Below are 19,545 nucleotides of genomic sequence, written 5' to 3'. Positions count from 1 at the left end.
AAAAAATAACAATGACAATACCATCTAAATTAATCTACTTAATCAGTGCCATACAATCAAACTGCCAAGAAATTATTTTATAGAGCTAGAAAAAATAATTTAAAAGTTCACCTGGAAGAACAAAAGGTCAAGAATTTCAAGGGAATTAATGAAAAAAATGGAAATGAAGGTAGTGTAACTGTACCAGACTGAAAACTCTATTATAAAGCAGTGGTCATCAAAACCATTTGGTACTGACTAAGAAAGAGATTAGTAGATCCATGGAATAGGTTAAATTCACAGGACAAAATAATGACTATAGTAATCTACTTTTGGACAACTCCATAAACCCCAGGCTTTTGGCATAAGAATGCACTATTTGACAAAAAAAAAAAACTGCTGGGAAAATTGGAAATTAGTAAGGCAGAAACTAAGCATTGATCTATACCTAACACCCTATGCCAAGATAAAGTGGAAAGGGGTTCATGATTTAGATATAGAGAGTGATATTATAAGCAAATTAGAAGAACAAAGGATAGTTTGCCTCTCAGATCTCTCAAGGAAGGAATTTGTAGCTAAAGAAGAACTGGCGTACATTATGGAATACAAAATGGACAATTTTGATTATATTAAATTTAAAAGTTTTTGCCCAAAGAAAACCAATGCATACAAGATTAGAAAGGAAGCAATAAACTGGGGGAAATACATTCAATGATTCTGATAAAGGCCTCATTTCTAAAATATATAGAGAACTGACTCAAATTTATAAAAATTCAAGCCATTCTTCAATTGATAAATGGTTAAAGGAAATGAACAGACAATTTTCAGATGAAGAAACTGAAACCACTTCTAGTTATATGAAAAGGTGCTTTAAATCACTATTGAGTAGAGAAATGCAAATTAAAACAACTCTGAGGTAACACTACATACTTAGATTGGCTAACATGACAGGAAAAGATAATGATGAATGTTAGAGAGGATGTGGGAAACTGGGACACTAATACATTGTTGGTGAGTTGTAAACTGATCCAAACATTCTGGAGAGCAATTTGGAACTATGCTCAAAGGACTATCAAACTGTGCATACCCTTTGATCCAGCAGTATTTCGAATGGGCTTATATCCCAAAGAGATCTTAAAGTAGGGAAAGGGACCCACATGTGCAAAAATGTTTGTGGTAGCCCTTTTTGCAGTGGTAAGAAATTGGAAACTGAGTGGATATCCATCGGTCAGAGAATGGCTGAATAAATTATGGTATACGAATGTTATGGAATATTATTGTTCTATAAGAAACAATCAGCAGGATGATTTCAGAGAGGCCTGGAGAGACTTACATGAACTGAAGCTGAGTGAAATGAGAAGAACCAGAAGATCATTATATATTTCAACAACAATACTATATGATGATCAATTCTGATGGATGTAGCTCTTTTCAACAATGAGATGATTCAGGCCAGTTCCAATGGTCTTGTGATGAAGACAACCATATGCACCCAGAGAGAGGACTGTGGGGACTGAATGTGAATCACAGTATAGTATTTTCACTCTTCTTGTTGCTGTTTGCTTATATTTTGTTTTCTTTCTCATTTTCCCCTTTTTTGATCTGATTTTTCTTGTGCAGCAAGATAATTGTGGAAATATATATAGAAGTGTACATGTTTAATATATATTGGATTACTTGCTATCTAGAGGAGAGGGTGGGGAGAAGGGAGGGAAAATTTTGGAACACAAGGTTTTGCAAGTGTGAATGTTGAATATTATCCATGCATATATTTTTAGAATAAAAAGCTTTAATTAAAAACGTAAAAAATTAAATTAAAAAAAGAAAGATGGAAAAGTGACAATAAAGCATGGAAGCAATGAATTGAAATTAGGAGTCTGCTGTAATACCAGAAAAGAATATGAAACTGAAGGAGATGGTTGGACTTGTGGATAAAGAGAAAAGAATGAATTTAAGAGAAATAATGAGTAAGACCTAGCAATTGATTAGATATGAGGAGTGAGTACGGAGAAATCAAGAATATTTCAAAATTGTGAACCTCACTAAGTAGGAGGGCAGTAGTTCAGTAAAATGCAATTGTCTCTCAATTAGTTCTGAAAAATTAATTAGGGATAGAGACTAGAATTGTGATTTCATTTGTATGCAAAACTCCCAAGCAAATGATCTCACTTAACCAAGACAAGTTGGTACCTTCTCCATAACACATAGTCTTAGATATCTGCCTATAATACTGAGAGTTTAAGTGTCTTTTCCAGTCTCAGCTATTATGTGTCAAAGGCTGAACTTAAACCCAGATTTTATTGGCATTGAGACCTGCTCTTTATAAATTGTGCCTGACTATCCTTCAAAAAACTGATTACCAACTTAATTAACATGATTTCAAAATCAAAGATTCTATGGTATTTTAAAGGTTCACTCCAAAGCATCCTATGATACACATTCAATTCAAGAAATATTTACTGAGCACCTACAGTATTTTAATTTGCATACAGTAGGTGCTCAATAATAAGTCTCTACCCTTAAAGAACTTACATTTACTGGTGAAGGAATAGATGTAGGAGATAAAAAAAATAGATAAATGCAAATTACATATAACTAATGCAATGCAATTTCAAGTGGGGGAAAGAACTAATAACTGAGTAAGATTAGGAAAGGCCTCTTATAGAGGTAGTACAAGAGATATTCTTTAAAGGAAGTCAGAGATCCTAAGAAGAAAAAGTGAGAAGGGACTGGCTTCTCATTTCTGCTAAGGGCACTGCCTACTTCCATGTACCATGTTTTACAACATAAATGTTATTCTCAGCTCTTCACCCTTACTCACCCTCATAGTTAATTAGGTACCAAATCTTACCAATTCCATAGTTTGACTTCTCTTATAACCTTCTTCACCTACAAAAATAGTAGTTGTGATCTTCATTAATGTGAGCTATTCCAATAGCTTCCTAATGAGGAGGTTGCCTCTATATAGTCGCTCTCCTCTTCCAATCACCCTCTCTATACACAGCAGCCAATAAGTTTCCTAAAGTACAAGCTTGACCATATTACAAATCTGCAAAAATAGTTCATTTTTCTTAGGATAAAATATAAACTTTCATTTATGTTTAATTTTAGTTTGTCATCTTGTGATGCCAGTCTACTTTTACTGTCTTATTACACATTACTTGCTCTGACACATGCCAGGCTCAGGCCACGATGACCTACTTACCTCTATCTCTGATACATTGATGTACAGCATCACCTAAGCCTAGAATTATCTCTATTCCTTACCTCCCCCATAAAATCCTAGTTCTCTTCATAGTTCAACTCATGTGCTACCTCCAAGAAACATTACTGATTTGCACAATTGTTATTCCCTCATCCATCACTGTATTTTTTCTGAATTCCCTGTACATGAGATTTTATGTCTTTGCATAAGTGTCCCCATGTCTGAAATTAAATCAATCAAGAAACATTCTTCATCTCTTACTATGAGCCTGCCACTTTGCTAAGCAATGAGGATACTGAGAAAGAGAAAACACTACCCCCTCCACTCAATCAGCATACATTCCATTGGAAAAGGCAATAGTATAATATACAGGCAGAATAAATAAGACTCGGCAAGTTAACAGGATATGGAGGTTGTTGTTTGTTATTATTTGTCCTTCATTCTTGATGAGAACCATGATATCAGGGAGGTGATGCTATGACATGCAAATGAATTGGACTGAAGTGAAGAAGGACTACATAAAGTCAAAAGTTTCACTTTCTCCTCCAGAGCCATCTGGGTCCAGGGGCAACACACAGATCCAGATGACTTAAGATGATCTTTAAAGAGATAAATAGACAATAATCCAAGTAAATCTATATGGTCTAGTCTAGGAGCAATGCCCATACAAATATAGTACCTTCCATTACCTTTCATTTTGCTCTAATTCATTCTTATATTTTGGCATGGTAAAACTGAATAAACATTTTGTAGAACCATCTAGGATAAAACAATCAACAATAAATGTTGCTATGACACAAATATGGCACTGATATCTAAACCAGGAAGGGCCAAAACAGAGAAAAAAATTACAGACCAATCTCCCTAATGAATATTGATGCAAAATTTTTAAATAAAATATTAGCAAAGAGACTAAAGCAAGTTATCCCCAGAATAACACATCACGACCAAGTAGAATTTATACCAAGAATGCAAGGGTTGTTCAATATCAGGAAAACTATTATCATAATCGACCATATCATTAACAAAACCAACAGAAATCATATGATAATCTCAAGAGATGCAGAAAAAGCTTTTGACAAAATCCAGTACCCATCCCTATTAAAAACACTAGAGAGCATAGGAATAAAGGGAGCTTTCCTTAAAATAACAAACAATACCTATCTAAAACCTACAGCAAACATTATTTGTACTGAAGAGAAGCTGGATGCATTCATAATAAGATCAGGGGTGAAACTAGTATGCTCATCATCATCACTATTATTCAACATTATATTAGAAATGCTGATTTTTAGCAATAAGAAAAAACTCAACAAATAGCTAAACATTCACAAGAGTGCTTTAGTTTTTTTTAAAAACTAGGTCCCTGGGGCAGCTAGATAGTAAAGGCCCATCCCTGAAGTCAAGAGGACCTAAATTCAAACCCTGAGTAAATTCTTAATCCCTATTGCCTTGCAAAAAAGAGAAATTAATTAATTTTAAAAAGACTGGAAATTAAGGCCAGAAATACAAGAGTTACTCATGGGCCTGATCCCACTATCCATCAGTATCAGAGTTTTGATCTCTATTTTTAACCAGTTCAAGTTCTCCCTACCTTAGGCAGCACAGTGGCACTCTACTTCCAGGAGATCATATATTGATGATAGAATAACTGTGGATATAATATAACAGAAACACAAATAACACAGTATAATTATGGTAGGAAGAGAAGAGAGTTATATGAGACTTAGTAAGACTTCGCATATATATAATAATATCTGATAAACATTTATTAAGTACTTAAAATGTATCAGGCATTATGCTAAGTGTCTGGGATACAAATTAAAGATAGATAGTCCCTGACCTCAAGGAGTTTACAATCTAATGGGGGAAGACAATGCACAAAAAGAAACTAAAAAAGGGAGTGATAAGAGGATACAATGACAGCAGAGTAGAAATTAAGCAGAACTGAAGAGTTGAGTGGGAATTTAGCCCTCTCCAAAGTGTTCGAGGAAGAAGGTTTTTTTGTTTGTTTGTTTATTTGTTTTTTGCTCTACCCTACTATTAGGCAGAAGCATGATGAAATATGATGTATCAGAAAGCTGATGCACTCTCCACAATGAGTTTTACAGGGATGAGCTTATGGCTGGGGGAGAGGGAAGGAACATGTTATAATGATAATCAAATTGAAACTGATGAGGCCTAGATTTGGGTACCTAAATGAAATCAGAGTTTAATTGAAGTCTAGTGGCAGGTTTGGGGTACAGGGAGTTAAACAGAGCTCCCCTGCAACCCCTTAAGATTTGGCGCAAGGGTTGAATGAGGTCTAGTAGTGGCACAAGAGTCCCCTGTAAAGGAATTTACAGACCTGAAAACCTAGATTGATAAAAGAGGTTTATTATGGGTTTTGGAAGTAAGGTTAAAGTCTAGTTAAGGAAATAGGGGAAGGTATAGATAAGAGGGCACCAGAAACAAGATTCCAGTGGGCAGAAAGTCCTTGGTGCCAGGCATGGTACTGGCATGTTTTGACCCTCTGCAAAGAGAGGACTCCAACTTGGCTCTTTTACAATGAGAGATTTAGCTAAAGGGGCCCATGGGTGGAGTCTCAAATTGGTTCCATGCTGGGTTTCAGTAAGGGCTAGAATTTGCTTGGTGTGGATTGGGAGACCTGAGCAGATCATTAGAATGGAGCTGGGACAGCCCAAGTTGGCTCAGATCCAATGGGGGCTGGGTCAAGCCCAGATCTATTGGAATTCAAAGGGATGCTTTTGACCAGGATTTATAATCAAAGGTCCTAACTTCTTGAACTGACAATGTTTCAGCTAGGAGGGGTTGGGAATCAGAAAGGAATAAATCATCTAAAAGGACTAGTTTCTCAAAGAGATCACAACCCACATCAAAACCAAGCAAAGTTATCTGGTAAATGAAAAATCCAATCGATATAGACTACCTTCTCCCCCACTACCAGCCTGATCTATTGCTTTGGGGCCCACACTAGGCACCATGAAAATCATGGAGGAATTTCTGTCCTGGCCCCACTCTCCTGGTTGGTGACCACTGCATCTCCCAGAATACAATTTCCAGAAAGCCTCATTGATTCCTCACTGACTAAGTGGTCATTTACTCCTCAGCTTCTTCACAAATTGCCTCACAGACCATCTTTGTTAAGAAGAAGAGAGAATAGAGCCTGACTTTGTGAGCTTCTTGAAAGGAGTAGAGAGAAGGAGAAAGACAGACAGAAGGACAAAGAGACAGAGAGAATGAGATAAAGAGAGAGAGAAACTAAGACAGGAATGGAAAGAGAAGGGGAGGGAAAAGGGAAGGAGGAGGTAGAAAAGGAGGGAAAAGAAGAGACAGAGAGACAGAGTCAGAGTCAGAGACAGAGACAGAGACAGAAATTTAGAGAAGTGTGTCTCTCTTTGATTTCTCTCCTTTACAGGAAAGGGAGGGGGTCGTTAGTAATGTCCAGAAGTGTATTTGATATAAAAAAGGCATCAACAAAACATTTTTAAAGCCTTTCCAAGTTTTGGTAAGCTTGTATCTCCAACATGTAAATGACCTACAACTTCATTAAAGTCTATCAAATTATACCTGAAAGGTATTCCATATTGGATTTGTCAGACAAGACCTTCATTTTCATTCACAGACTCCTTTGAAGCCCATTTTATCTTTGGGGCCTCCAGGGATAGGAACCCAGAGTTCATTCATTTGGAGGACCAACTGAAAGGAACTCTGGATTTTGTCTTCATACTGCATTCTCTTCTTTATCCCTGGCAGTCAGGAGGCTGTAAATACCATAACAATTAACATAGCAAAAGGATATAATCAAATGGATAAACAAAATAGCCAAACCAGGCAAAATTCCTTTATTATAAATATCCATTACATGATGTTACATATGGGCAGATGTTAAGTAAAAGTGATAGAGAAGAATAACAGGATGAGAGATAACAAAGAGCCCCCCCACTTCAATGTTAGGAGAAAGCGAAGAAAGACTTCAGTATACTGGATCTACTCAGTGAAGCAAATTTATGAGAGGACATGGCCACATGACTATCCCAGAATGGTCAGGCACAGAGAGGTTGAAATTTACATCATTAGAGGGGATGTTTGAACTAGTGAGATAACTCCATTTCATTATGTGAGCATTAGCTGAGTAAAGGTGATCTAAAGAGCAGCTCAGGTACATATGTAGGAGGCAGACAGGGCTTCTCCTTCACCACTTCCTCTTAGTATGAGGAAATACCATCTCATCCACCAATTCCTTCCCTAACAATTTCTTTTTTATTATAGCTTTTTATTTGCAAGATATATGCATGGCTAATTTTTCAGCATTGACAATTGCAAAACCTTTTGTTTCAACTTTTCCCTTCCTTCCCCCCACCCCTTCCCCCAGATGGCAGGTTGACCAATACATGTTAAATATGTTAAAGTATAAGTTAAATATATGTACACATGTCCAAACAGTTATTTTGCTGTACAAAAAGAATCGGACTTTGAAATTGTGTACAACTAGCTTAACAAGTTCTATGACCTCTCTCTTCTCCCCTTTAGCTTTTTGGGCTTTCAAAAAAGCTCGCAGAGTCAGGCTTCATTTTTTTCCCAACATTATATCCACAATGGTCTTCAGGCAAAATGATAATAGCTAAAAGCAGCTAAGACTGAGGGAATGATTTCTAGCATACTAGATGTCATAGTCCTCGCTAAGTTTCTTTTGCAGATTGGACCAAAATTTGGGAGAAAACCTCTATGATCATGTATAGCCTCTGCAGTAGTATTAATAAGCTCAAGAGGAGGACAACCCAAATTTGGAAGGACCTTGAGGTCAAACCATAAGAGATTTAGTTGAGAGGGATTTGGGGGTATTTTTTCCAAAAGAAAAGAAGGATTAGGATCTTCTATAAAAAGGTGAACACAATGATCACTACTTGGTAGAAAGAAGATATATTCAGTTTAGTCCCAGAAGATGGAGCTGGGAACAATGGTTAGGAACTGGAAAGTGGCAAGTTGAGACTTGATATAAAGTGAAAAACTTCAGAATATTTAGAGTAACCTAGAAGTGGAATGAATTGGCCCAAAAGTGAATGGATTAGCCCTCAGTGGAAATCTTCACTAAAGGATGGATGACTAACATAAGTTAGGTCTGGGCTGGATCTAATTGGTAGCCACTGAGGTCCCTTCCAACTTGGAGATTTTATAGATATTAGGAGCTAATATACTAAGAGGAATAAACTCCAGTATGGTGGGATAAAAAAATGAGGATTGCCAAGGGTTAATGGATCTCAGTCTTTTTATGTTTGCAAATTAAGTTGGAAGGGAAACTAGTCCTATGATTTCATAGATATAAGGAATTCCCAGGTGAGGATCCCAAGACCATTTTAATCCAACCTTGAAGTCCATGTAGAAAGCTATCCTAAGACCTTAACAAGCAAGCCTCTATTTCAACAACTCCAATGAGGGACAACTCAATTGCAAAAAGCAAAATGGGATGTTTTCAGACAACTATATAGTTAGGAAATTGTTACTTATATTGAGATGAACTCAGTCTCCCCATAACTTACAAATATTAATATTAGTTTTTCCCTCTAAAGACATAGAAGGGGGTTGGGGCAGGGAACCAGAATGGATTTGGAGTAAGAAGAAACCTAATTTTGAATCCCAATTCCATTACTTACTACTTATGTGGCTCGTTAACTTCTTTTATGAAACAAAAAGAGAGAGAAAAGGAAGGATTTCTAGGTCCCTTCCAGTTCTAAAACCTATTAGGCCAAGTCAAACCTTTCTTTCACATATTCTCTCAAATCTTTAAAAAGCTATTATATTTCTCTGCATTACCATGCTTTTCCACCCCCATTGTCTTTCCTTTAGACCACTCAATCAACATTCAGTTATTAAGAGCCTACTATGTTCCAGGCATTGTTAGTCACTGATGATGCTACAAGAAAAATGAAATAGTCCTTGACCTCACAGAGCTTTTATTCAATCCAGGATCTTCCATACTGGGATTTCATTTTTCATATGGTAGTTTTGAGTGCCCTCATCATCCTTGTCACCTTCCTCCAGATACATGAGCACTTGCTAATGATCATCATAAATTCTGGTATCCAAAACCAAAATGATGCAGTGATTCTGGTATGGCTGTAACCATGAAGAAATGACAAACTGTGCTTCCTTCTCTTTAGCTTTATTTTTCCTTCCTGAATTGAAATGTGAGTGTACAGAAACATCTTGAATACATTTGTGATAATAACTACTGAGTTGCCTAGACTCTGGCTTCTGTTGCTAGGTAAAGTCTTGTGAATCTGTGATGAGAAGAGTGTTTGCCATGTAGGATGTGGGCCAGATCAATATGGAATTGTAATTCATTTGTATACTGTAGAAATATAGTTTATTTCTAGATTTGTTTTAAATCAAATATATGTTTTGGAAATGTCTTCAGCATGTTATTCTTAATAAGCAGCTCGGTCTTATTTTCCTTCTTTCCCCAGCAGCCCACTCTCTGGCCATGAATTCCAGAAAGAAAAATAGCTTTAACAAGGGGGCAAAAAAAGAGAATGAGTCACAATATTATGGCTTATGAATAGGTTAAGTCAACAGAATAGAAGTGACTAGTACCTATATTATTTTACTTCTTCAAAGTCCTATGAAATGAATTCTCAAAGGAATTGATATCTAGAGCTAGAAAAAAGTAATAAAATTCATCTGGAGGAATCAAAAGTCCCAAGGAAAACAATGAAAAAGTGGCAAAGAAACCTAACAGCACCAGATCTCAAACTATTAGTGCAAAACATACAGAAGTAGACAAGACTAGTAGTATAGTGTTGAATAAATTGAGACATGGCTGAGCCAGTTATGGTATATAAATGTGATATAATACTGTTATTGTATAGTTGTTGTTTGTCCTTTATTCTTGAAGAAGACCACAACATCAGGGAGGTGATGCAGATAAGGTGATGTAGATATTTTTGACTAGGTAAAAGAGGCCATCCGCTGCCTCATTTCTTACCTAGCCTTAGTCAAAGTGAGACTGGTTAGAGAGCTCAGCTTAAAAAGGCCAAGGTTTCCCATTGCATCCAGAGCCATCTTCAGTCTTCCTGATCTATATCTGGCTACCAGCCCAGATAGCTCTGGAAGGGTAAGCGAGGTAGGTGACCTTGCCCGGCCTCCCTCACTTTAATCCAATTCACTCCCATGTCATGGCATCACCTCCCTGACAGCATGGTCCTCTTCCAGAACGAAGGACAAACAACAACCTCTGTGAGTAGAAGTAAGAGTTGCACCACTAGGGACTCAACTGGAACTGGTTAGCTGAACAACACAGCTTTTTTTCTTTTCCTTCTTATCTTTGTCCACATTATACAGTGAAAAAGAATGAAAGATATGGTTTCAGTGAAATCTGAGAAGACCTATGTGAACTGATGCATAATGAAGTAAGTGGAACTAGGAGATTAATTTATAAAATAAAGCAATACTTTAAAAATAAACAACTTTCAAAGACTTATGAATTTTAATCTATGGAATGATCAATTATGATTTCAGGGGATCATTGCCAAAAAAAAACTAACCACCTCCTTTTGAGTGGAAAAAGACTTGGGGCACAGAATGAGACATTTTTTTTGGACATGTCAATGGAGAAATTTGTTTTGTTTGAATATACTTATGTGTAACACAAGTTTTGTTTTTCTTTTTTCATTCAATGATGAGTAGGGAACAAGAAGGTGTGTAAAGGGAGAGAATATAATTTTTAATTACAAAATAAAATATATTTAAAAATAAAAACAGTAGGAAACAACAATGACTTCTTCTACTCCAGAAGTACACCACAGTCACCTAGAAGCCCATTAGGTATGCGATAGAGAGAAAAGACCAGAAAAGACATTATCTATGTAGGCAAACAAGTTTGCAGTCTCCACAAACCCAAAATACTTTAAGTCTTCAAGGATATGTATCTGGAAACAGAGAGAATGGAAGGCTACCTTTGAAAGATTGTGTTGTTGGAAATCCAGTAGGAGCAGCAACAACCTCTGAGGTCCAATGGCACTCAGATCCAGGACACCCCAGAGCTCCAAAGTCCCTAGGACTCTCTGTCTTGAGATACCACAGTTGGACTGGAAGGTCCAATACTTTGAAATTCAAAGGTCCTAATCATGGGAGGAAAGAGTCAGTATGAAAATCAGGGAAACCAAACAGGACTTATCACAACATTCAGAAAAACAATGAGAAGTAAAGCTTAACCCTGAAATAAAACCCTAATTTCACTACTAATACTAGAGAGATAAGTAAACCAAAAGAGATGCCAATCACCAGAAAGAATCATTATAGATCTTCTAATGCCCTCAAATTCAAACTAGAAAGGGAAAGTAATGCCTAATAATTTGCATCCAGAGACTCAAGAGGGGAAAAATATTTTTCACAAGTACCACATGAATGTCTAGGAGAAATGAAGCAAGGAATAAAAAATGAAAGGAAAACTCTGGAGGGGAAAACAGATGGAGAATAAATAATAAATCAGAAAGCAGTAGACTTTACTCAAGTCAGAGACTCCATGAAAGAGCAAAAAATATTGTCGTTGTTGTTGAGTCATTTTAATTGTGTCCAATTCTTCATGATCCCATTTGGGGTTTTCCTGGCAAAGATACTGGAATACTTTGCTTTTTTTCTCCAGCTTATTTTACAGATATGGAAACTAAGGCAAAAAGGGTTAACTTGCCCAGAATCACACAACTAGTAAATCACATTTGAACTCAGATCTTCCCAATTTGGCCCTGCAATTTCTCCCAGAAAAAATTATTTTTAAAAACCAAAAGAATGAAAAAAATAGGAGGACTTGTAAGGTATCTTGATATAAAAAATATGTAAGGTATCTTGATAAAAAAATATAACTGAATTTGCAAAAATTCATGGCGAGATAAGTTAAGAATATTCGGACTTGCTAAAAATCAGGCTCTAAAACAAGTCTGGATACTATGGAGTTTTACACTTCAATCAGCATAATGTTGTACCAAGGCTTTGGGGACACCCTGCATTTCAAAGTATCACAAATGACAATTCCCAGAGAAATCAGAACCAGAGGGCAAAGGGAAGAGAGAAAAATCCATTCATCACCTCAGAAAAGAAAATCCAAAAGGAAAAGTTCCAGCAGTATCATAGCCGAAATCCATAACTCCCATGTCAGAGAAAAAAAATACTGCAAACATCCACAAAAAAAGCACTTCAAATAATAAGAAAATACAAGTCAGAATCACAAAAGACCAGGTAGAGTCTACTATAAATGAGAGGAAAGCTGATGAAAATACCAGAGCTGAGAAGGGACTTTGAAATATAAAAACAAGACTCCAGAGCTACCTAGAAAGGTAAATTCATTGGAACAATAAGAAGGAGATGTATAATTACACAATACTAAACATTCTAGTGAGGCAGGGAAACAATGGTTCTTTTGGGACCTTAATGTCATCAAAGGGTACTGAGGGAGTTAAATAATAAAAATAGAGGTTGTTCGTGTGGAGGGGTCTGCTCTGAGTTTTTGAGAAGGAGAAAGAGAAGAGCAGTTAAAAGGAACAACACACTAATGAGGTCCTGGGTTAATAGGTTGGGTTGGCTGAGAGAACCTGAAGTACTGATAAAATTACTTCCCAAGCAAAGAAAGTCACTGATGGGGATCTGTTCAATCTTATAATCCCACCCTCTGTAGAAGTCATGGGTAGCCCCTGCTGTGACCAGTCTGAAATCCAAATTATGTCAAACTCCTGAGGTTAAATTTCCCCATACAAATCTTTCCATGTCCCATGCCTTCTTTGATGAATCCCTTTTGGGTCAGTCCACCACAGCATTCTGCCTCTTGGTGTCTTTCCCTTTCCTTCTCCCCCATATCACATGGTATTCTTTCCTTTCATTCTCCTACTCTTCTTTATGGTATCTTTCTCCTCCTTATAGCTAACCAGCTCTTTTAGGGTGCTAAACTCCTCTATGGATTGAGCCTGTCAGCTATGGGCATCATGGAATATACCCTTTTTCTTGGTTAAATGTGAGTTCCACTAGGGAACTTCTCTTTTCCATCATTAACTGTTAAAACTACTGTGCTGACTATATGCTCTCCCAAACCTATTTCATATTTAGCAGTCGTGGTGCCTAGTGTACTTTGTCATTTTGTCTATAATTTCTTCTCCTATATAAACTTATTTTTTTGCCAAAAACAATGTCCACTGTGAATTCTTCAGATGACCAAACTCCAACATTTGGTGTCTGAACTTAACTCTCATCATTTCATGAATAAATTTCACACACATCACTAGTTTGTAAAGGAGGAAGAGGATGGCTTGCTAATTCTCACAATCTGGATATGTAAAAAGATTATGTAAACATGAAAGAAGGGATGGGGACAGTAGGCATCAGATGACCCTCAATCTTGTGTGAAAAGGACAGGAGGGTTTATATGCATATACATATTCATCTGTTCAAATGCATTAACAATGTGGTGAAGAAATACAAACTTAACAGGGGAACAGGAAGAGATTTTAAAACAGTGGAGGGGGGGAGGTTTAAAAGGAGATTGATACTGGAGAGAAAATAAGTCAAAGCAAAACACAGTTTTTGATCCATAAGAGAAGAATAAGGGGAACAAAAAGCAAAGAACTAGAATTCAAGTGGAGGAGGCATCAGTTAGGGAATGGCTGAGCAAATTGTGGGATATGAATGTGATAGAACAATATAAGAAATTATCATTCCAGGGATTCTTGTATAGTGTACACTGATACAGAGTCAAGTGAACAGAACCAGGAAAACAATTTATACAATGACAACATTGTAAGAAAAACAATTTTGAAAGACTTACGAGCTCTGATCAATGAGCAATCAGATCTAGAAGACTGACGAAAAGCAGATTTATGATGCAGAAAGAGATGTGCATGTTACATATAGCCATTATGCGAATTTATTTTGCTTGAAAAATTTTTCTTATTTGCTTTAGAGATTTAATTTTTTCTTTTCTTAGTTTTTAATTGTATGGAGGAGGAATGTTAATAATAGAGATCCCCCAAAAAGGGCAATTTAACACTTTTAAAATTCACAGAGAAAATAAAAATTTAGGAGAAGGCACAATCAGGATAGTATCATATGAAATATCCATACTTTCATATACAATCCTCTTTTTGTATTCTGATATGCAAATGCTCAGTTGGTTTCTTTTGGCAAGTTCAAAGTAAAAAATAATTTAACAAAAAAGCCAAGCAAAATATTTTGTATTTTGTTTTATAGGCAATAGGAAACTACTGGAGTTGATTGAGCAAAGGAGTGATGGACAAAGTGAGAGAGGAAGATGAGAAAAAGCAAACAACAATCTTGCCAATTTTTTCTAGGACCAGCTTTGGGCTTATTACCAACCAAATACAATCTCTCATCACTTCAGCCTCTGAGAATCTCCAGCTTACTTTAATTACCATGTGATCAGTAAATAAGCATGTATTAAGCTCCTATTTAAAGCCAGACACTGTATTAGATGCTGGGGGTACAAAGACAAAGAGAGCCTCTACCCTCAAAAAATTTACATCTTATTAGGAGACACAAATATATATAAAACAAATACAAGGTAATTTGGAAGAAAGAACAGATTTAGGTTTGATTCAATGGGAAAAAATTGTAAAAAATCACAGCTATTTCGAAGTACAGTGGGTGGCTAGATGGTGAGGTGGACAGAGCCTGCAGTCAGGAACATTCTTCTTCCTGAGTTCAAATCCAGCTTCAGACACTTCCTAGCTATGTGACTCTGGGCAAGTCACTATGCCCTGTGTGTCTCAATTTCCTCATCTATAAAATAAGCTGGAGGAAGCCATGAAAAACCACTCCAGTATCTTTGCCAAGAAAACCCCAAATGGGGTCACGAAGAGTCGGACACGGCTGAAGAACAACAAAAATAAAATGAGCAGTTAGAAGAAAGTGATGTCTCTTCTTCCTAGAGGTCTTCAATCAAAGGGGAGATATGCAAACGACACCTCCATTCCGCAAACTTGGTACATATATTTTGTAAGGGGGCAAAAGGGATAAGCAGGGAGGGAATGTGGCAGGCTATTTGCTGCCTATTATATGAAAACACCAGGTTTCTCACCCCACACAGTACATGTGACAGTCTGAGAACAATAAGGAAATGAAAAATCTTTACATGTGCAACACTTTCATTACAGATATATTCAAACATAATATTAATTCAAAATACAGGCTGCTGTGACATTTAAAAGGCTTATATTGCTATAAGGTTAGGGTGAGAAATGATTGCTAGGCAACAGATTATCCACAGTTCCTTTAAAAATAAACTTCCATGTCAAAGTGAAAATTCATCTGAAGTGTCTTTTAATAAAAAGCATACAACCTGAAGAGGTAAAAGGTAGTATCTAAAAACATTCAATTTTCCTTGATTTTACTTAAAGAAAGAAAAGTCATGTTACCTTTTTGAAAGCAGACATATCAATGTAAAACAACACATTTCCATTTTTCAACATTATTAAATGTCTTTTAAAAAATGTCCTCATATTTGGCTGTCTTACAATAACTTGAAAGTTTACAAGGTAAAACAAAGACTAAGTTACCTCCTTTAGCAGCCAGTATTTCACTTAGAAAAAAAGATTCTATTATAACAAAGAATAGATACAACAAGGACTGGTTTCTTTTTGTTATTTTTCTATCTGTATGCTTCCTTGTGTGGCCTTGGCCTTCTCCCCTATTGTAACTTAGTGTCAGTATCTGAACTCTAAAAGCCTCAATTGGTTGCAACAGCCCAATTCCAATCCCAACCAATGATGAGGTTTATGAAGACCAGGACAAAAAATTTGGCTCCACAAGGCTGCTTGTAATATTCTATACATTAGCATGTATAACTCACAATGATTAGTGAAGAATAGAAGCTGGCAGCCTCCCAAACTAAAATGGAAAGAACATTTTGTCCAGTCTTCTGGCGAGATCACATGATAGACAAAGAGCTCAGACTGAGGAAGCAGATATACTAGGGGCAAAGAAATGCTGATTGAGTCTTATGGCAGGAATGAGAAAATAAATTAACCTTCCAGGTTAAAGACTCACTGCCACAAAACCACAAATAGCAAAAAACGAAGCCAAAAACTTACTGGAATGAGCCAGTGGTCTGGCTATTCAGATAGAGCTGGAAAAAATGAGCATATTATCTGCCATTCTAGTATCCAGGGGACCTATACTGAGAAATGGCCCAAATAAAGGAGTCTAGAGAAAATGGGCAGATGTTACAGGATACCTACCATAGCTAATAACCATCAATGACCAATCAATAAATCAGTGGTACCTCTGCTGACATTTCTAACCAGAACTCAATGGTAGCTTCTATCCTTACTGTGGTTTAACAGAGTTCTTCCCCCATGAAAAGCAATTGTATTAATATCTGTTTGTAAAGATTTTTGTGCAGTCCCCAGGTAGTTTTTCTCTTAAGGAATCACTGCTTCCAAGTCACATATGGTGAAGAACTTCTGAAGATCAGTATTTTCATTAAAGCCCCTGTGTGGAAAATATTTGTTTCCAAAGAAAGAGAAAATATTAAAGAAGAAGGAATGTGAACTTCTTGAACAGTTACAAACAATTCAGGGATCTGGCAGAGTTATTTTTGGTTGGGTCACAAAGCCAGATGATGAGAAGGAAACAAACAAATCCATCATTTCCACAGTTTAGTATTACTTTAGCTTCAGATCGACACAAAAGACAACTACCTCCCTCCAGGTGGAGGTCTGAATATAATAATCACTAGTTTCATGTAGCACTTATTGTCAACTTATCAACACTGAAGGAAATCAAGGCACAGCAAAATTAAATGATTTATTCAAGATCTAACAACTATAGTAAGTGCAATAAGTAATATAGTCAGCTATAGAATAGTAAGTACAGTAAGAAACCAAACCAAGGTTTGCTGCCTTCCAATAAAATGTTTCTCCCTCTATACCACAGTTGCCCCCTATATCGGTGAGTATACACAGCTGCCCCCAAAAACACATGAACAGGTCAAGCAGACTTATCTTCTTTCCTTGTTTGAAAGGATTCCATCAAGTACTTGACAAACTTGCATGATGCTCTTGTGGATAAGATATATAGATGTAAGTTATATGATAATCAATTTAAGTAGAATCAGAATGGGTTGAAAGGCCAAATCCAAAGGACTGTCCTTAGTGGTTTGAATGGCAAAAGGTGTCACTAGTTGGCTCCCCCAGGGATCTGTCTTTGACCCTGTGCTTTTTAACACTTTTGTCAATTATGTGATTTAAAGCAAAAATGGCATTTTTTTAAAAAAATATGAAATCAGAATTTTCCATCAGGATGGTAGCATCAAATTCATTGCAGAGCCCACTTATTCCACATACATTTTAACAATGATGTAAAAAAGAGCCAGATAAAATAGTGATCAAGAAATCCACAGAGAAATATCAGAGAGTCCTTTCATCAAACCTGAAATGAACAAAACGATAGCAGTCACAGCAATTAGATGATAGAGGCCAGGAGTGGAGAAAAGAGAATGTAAACCTACTAAAAGGCCCCAAGCATAAATAGCCTACTGGAGTAGGCTTTTCTGAGACAGAAAAGGGACAGCGAAACCTTTAGCATTCTGAACATAGACATATCATGGAAGATAGAAACTAGTGTCTGGAGGCAAAACATCAAGGTCAGGACCAAATACTAATCCAAGAGTGTGGAAAGTTGCAGAGAATAGTCCTGATACAAAACCCCAGATCAAGAATTGAAGTTGGTGATATAGATAAATAAAAGAACCCAGTGAATCCTGTGAAACTGTTATGGTCAACAGACAACCCAAAAGTAAATCTAGACTAACAAAGGAAATTAAAAATAACAATAAGCACAGCCTCAAAGGAAAAGAGAATAAAGAAAAATATTTTTTAAATGGAATTACAACTATAATGTCTCTAGAGATAGAACTGGAAGGATAATAGATAGTTTGGAATGGAAGGTGAAAATTCCTACCCACATAGCAGACTCCATTAAAATTAGAAAAGACCAAACACAACTTAGTAACTACACAAGACAAGAAATCAGGATAAAATTAAATACATAAAAATAGAAGAAAATATATCTACTATCAAAAACAACTGACCTAGAAAACAGGTCAAGAACAGATAAATTACATTTTCTCAGCCTCTCTGAAAAGCATGGCAATAAAAAATCCTAGATAGCATATTTTAAGAAGTACCAAATTAAAACTGCTCAGATTTACTAGAATAAGAAACCAAGACAAATATAGAAAGAATATACAAGGCACTTCCTTAAAGAAAGCCTAAAAATGAAATTCCCAGGAATATCATAGGCAGAATCCACAGCTAGGAGATTAAAGAAAAAATATTTCAAGCAGCCAAAACGAAAGAATATGAGTATCAAAGACCTACATTCAAGATGAAATAATATTTGGTAGCAACTAGTATTGAGGAGAGAAAATTTTAGAATACAATACTCTAAAAATATAAATGCTTAATGTCAAAAAATAATTTGCCATACGAGACTGAGTCGAAGAATTTGACAGGAAAAATGATAGACTTGTGATGGAACAGAGGATTTTTAAGCACTCCTGATGAAGAAACCAAACTTGAGGAGAAACTTGAATTACAAAGGAGTCAAGAAAAACCTAGTAAAGTAAAAAATCAAATAATGTAACAATGTGAACATGCATAGTAAGTAGGCACTTAATACTCAGTGACCAGTTAATAAATCATGCTATCTTTCAAATACCGAAGTCTATGTAGGGACAAGTTCATAGGGAAAGACATAAAGTTCCAATTTGAACATACTGAGTTTAAGATGCCATTGGTATATCCAAACAGAAATTGCCATAAAGAAATAACAAAGGAAAAAAAGAATTGAGGAAAGAGATTTCTGATTTCTGATTCTCTGATTTCTGAGTCTCCATGTTATAGAGGATAACTTAACTCCTTGGGGTTGATGAGCTTACAATGGAAGTGAATGCGGAAATAAAAGAGAAAACTTACAACAGAACCTTTGGAGATACCCATAATTGACTGAAAGAGCTGAAGGATGAGGTAGCAATAGATATGAATGTAGCACTTACCCTAGAGATATTATCTTGACTCCCAATTACATTGACCACCTTGTTCTCCATAGGAATGATACAACATACCCTTAGCGTTCCAGTGGAAAGCATGAAGAGTTGTAGATGTCTTTTTTAATCTATATGATTCATGAGTTCCCATCAGTTTGCTTTACCTCATAATTAGCAGTTCATATCAATTAGCTTTTAGAAAGAATTATTTACTGAGGCAGTATAGTAAGAACAGTTGGTATAAATATTCCTCCCTTCTCCAAAAAAGTAGTGACACACAATCCCATTAAATCCATTCAGACTCCAGGGGAAA

Source organism: Antechinus flavipes, chromosome X, assembly GCF_016432865.1.
Source record: "Antechinus flavipes isolate AdamAnt ecotype Samford, QLD, Australia chromosome X, AdamAnt_v2, whole genome shotgun sequence".
Taxonomy (NCBI): domain Eukaryota; kingdom Metazoa; phylum Chordata; class Mammalia; order Dasyuromorphia; family Dasyuridae; genus Antechinus; species Antechinus flavipes.
This window is presented reverse-complemented; position numbering follows the sequence as displayed.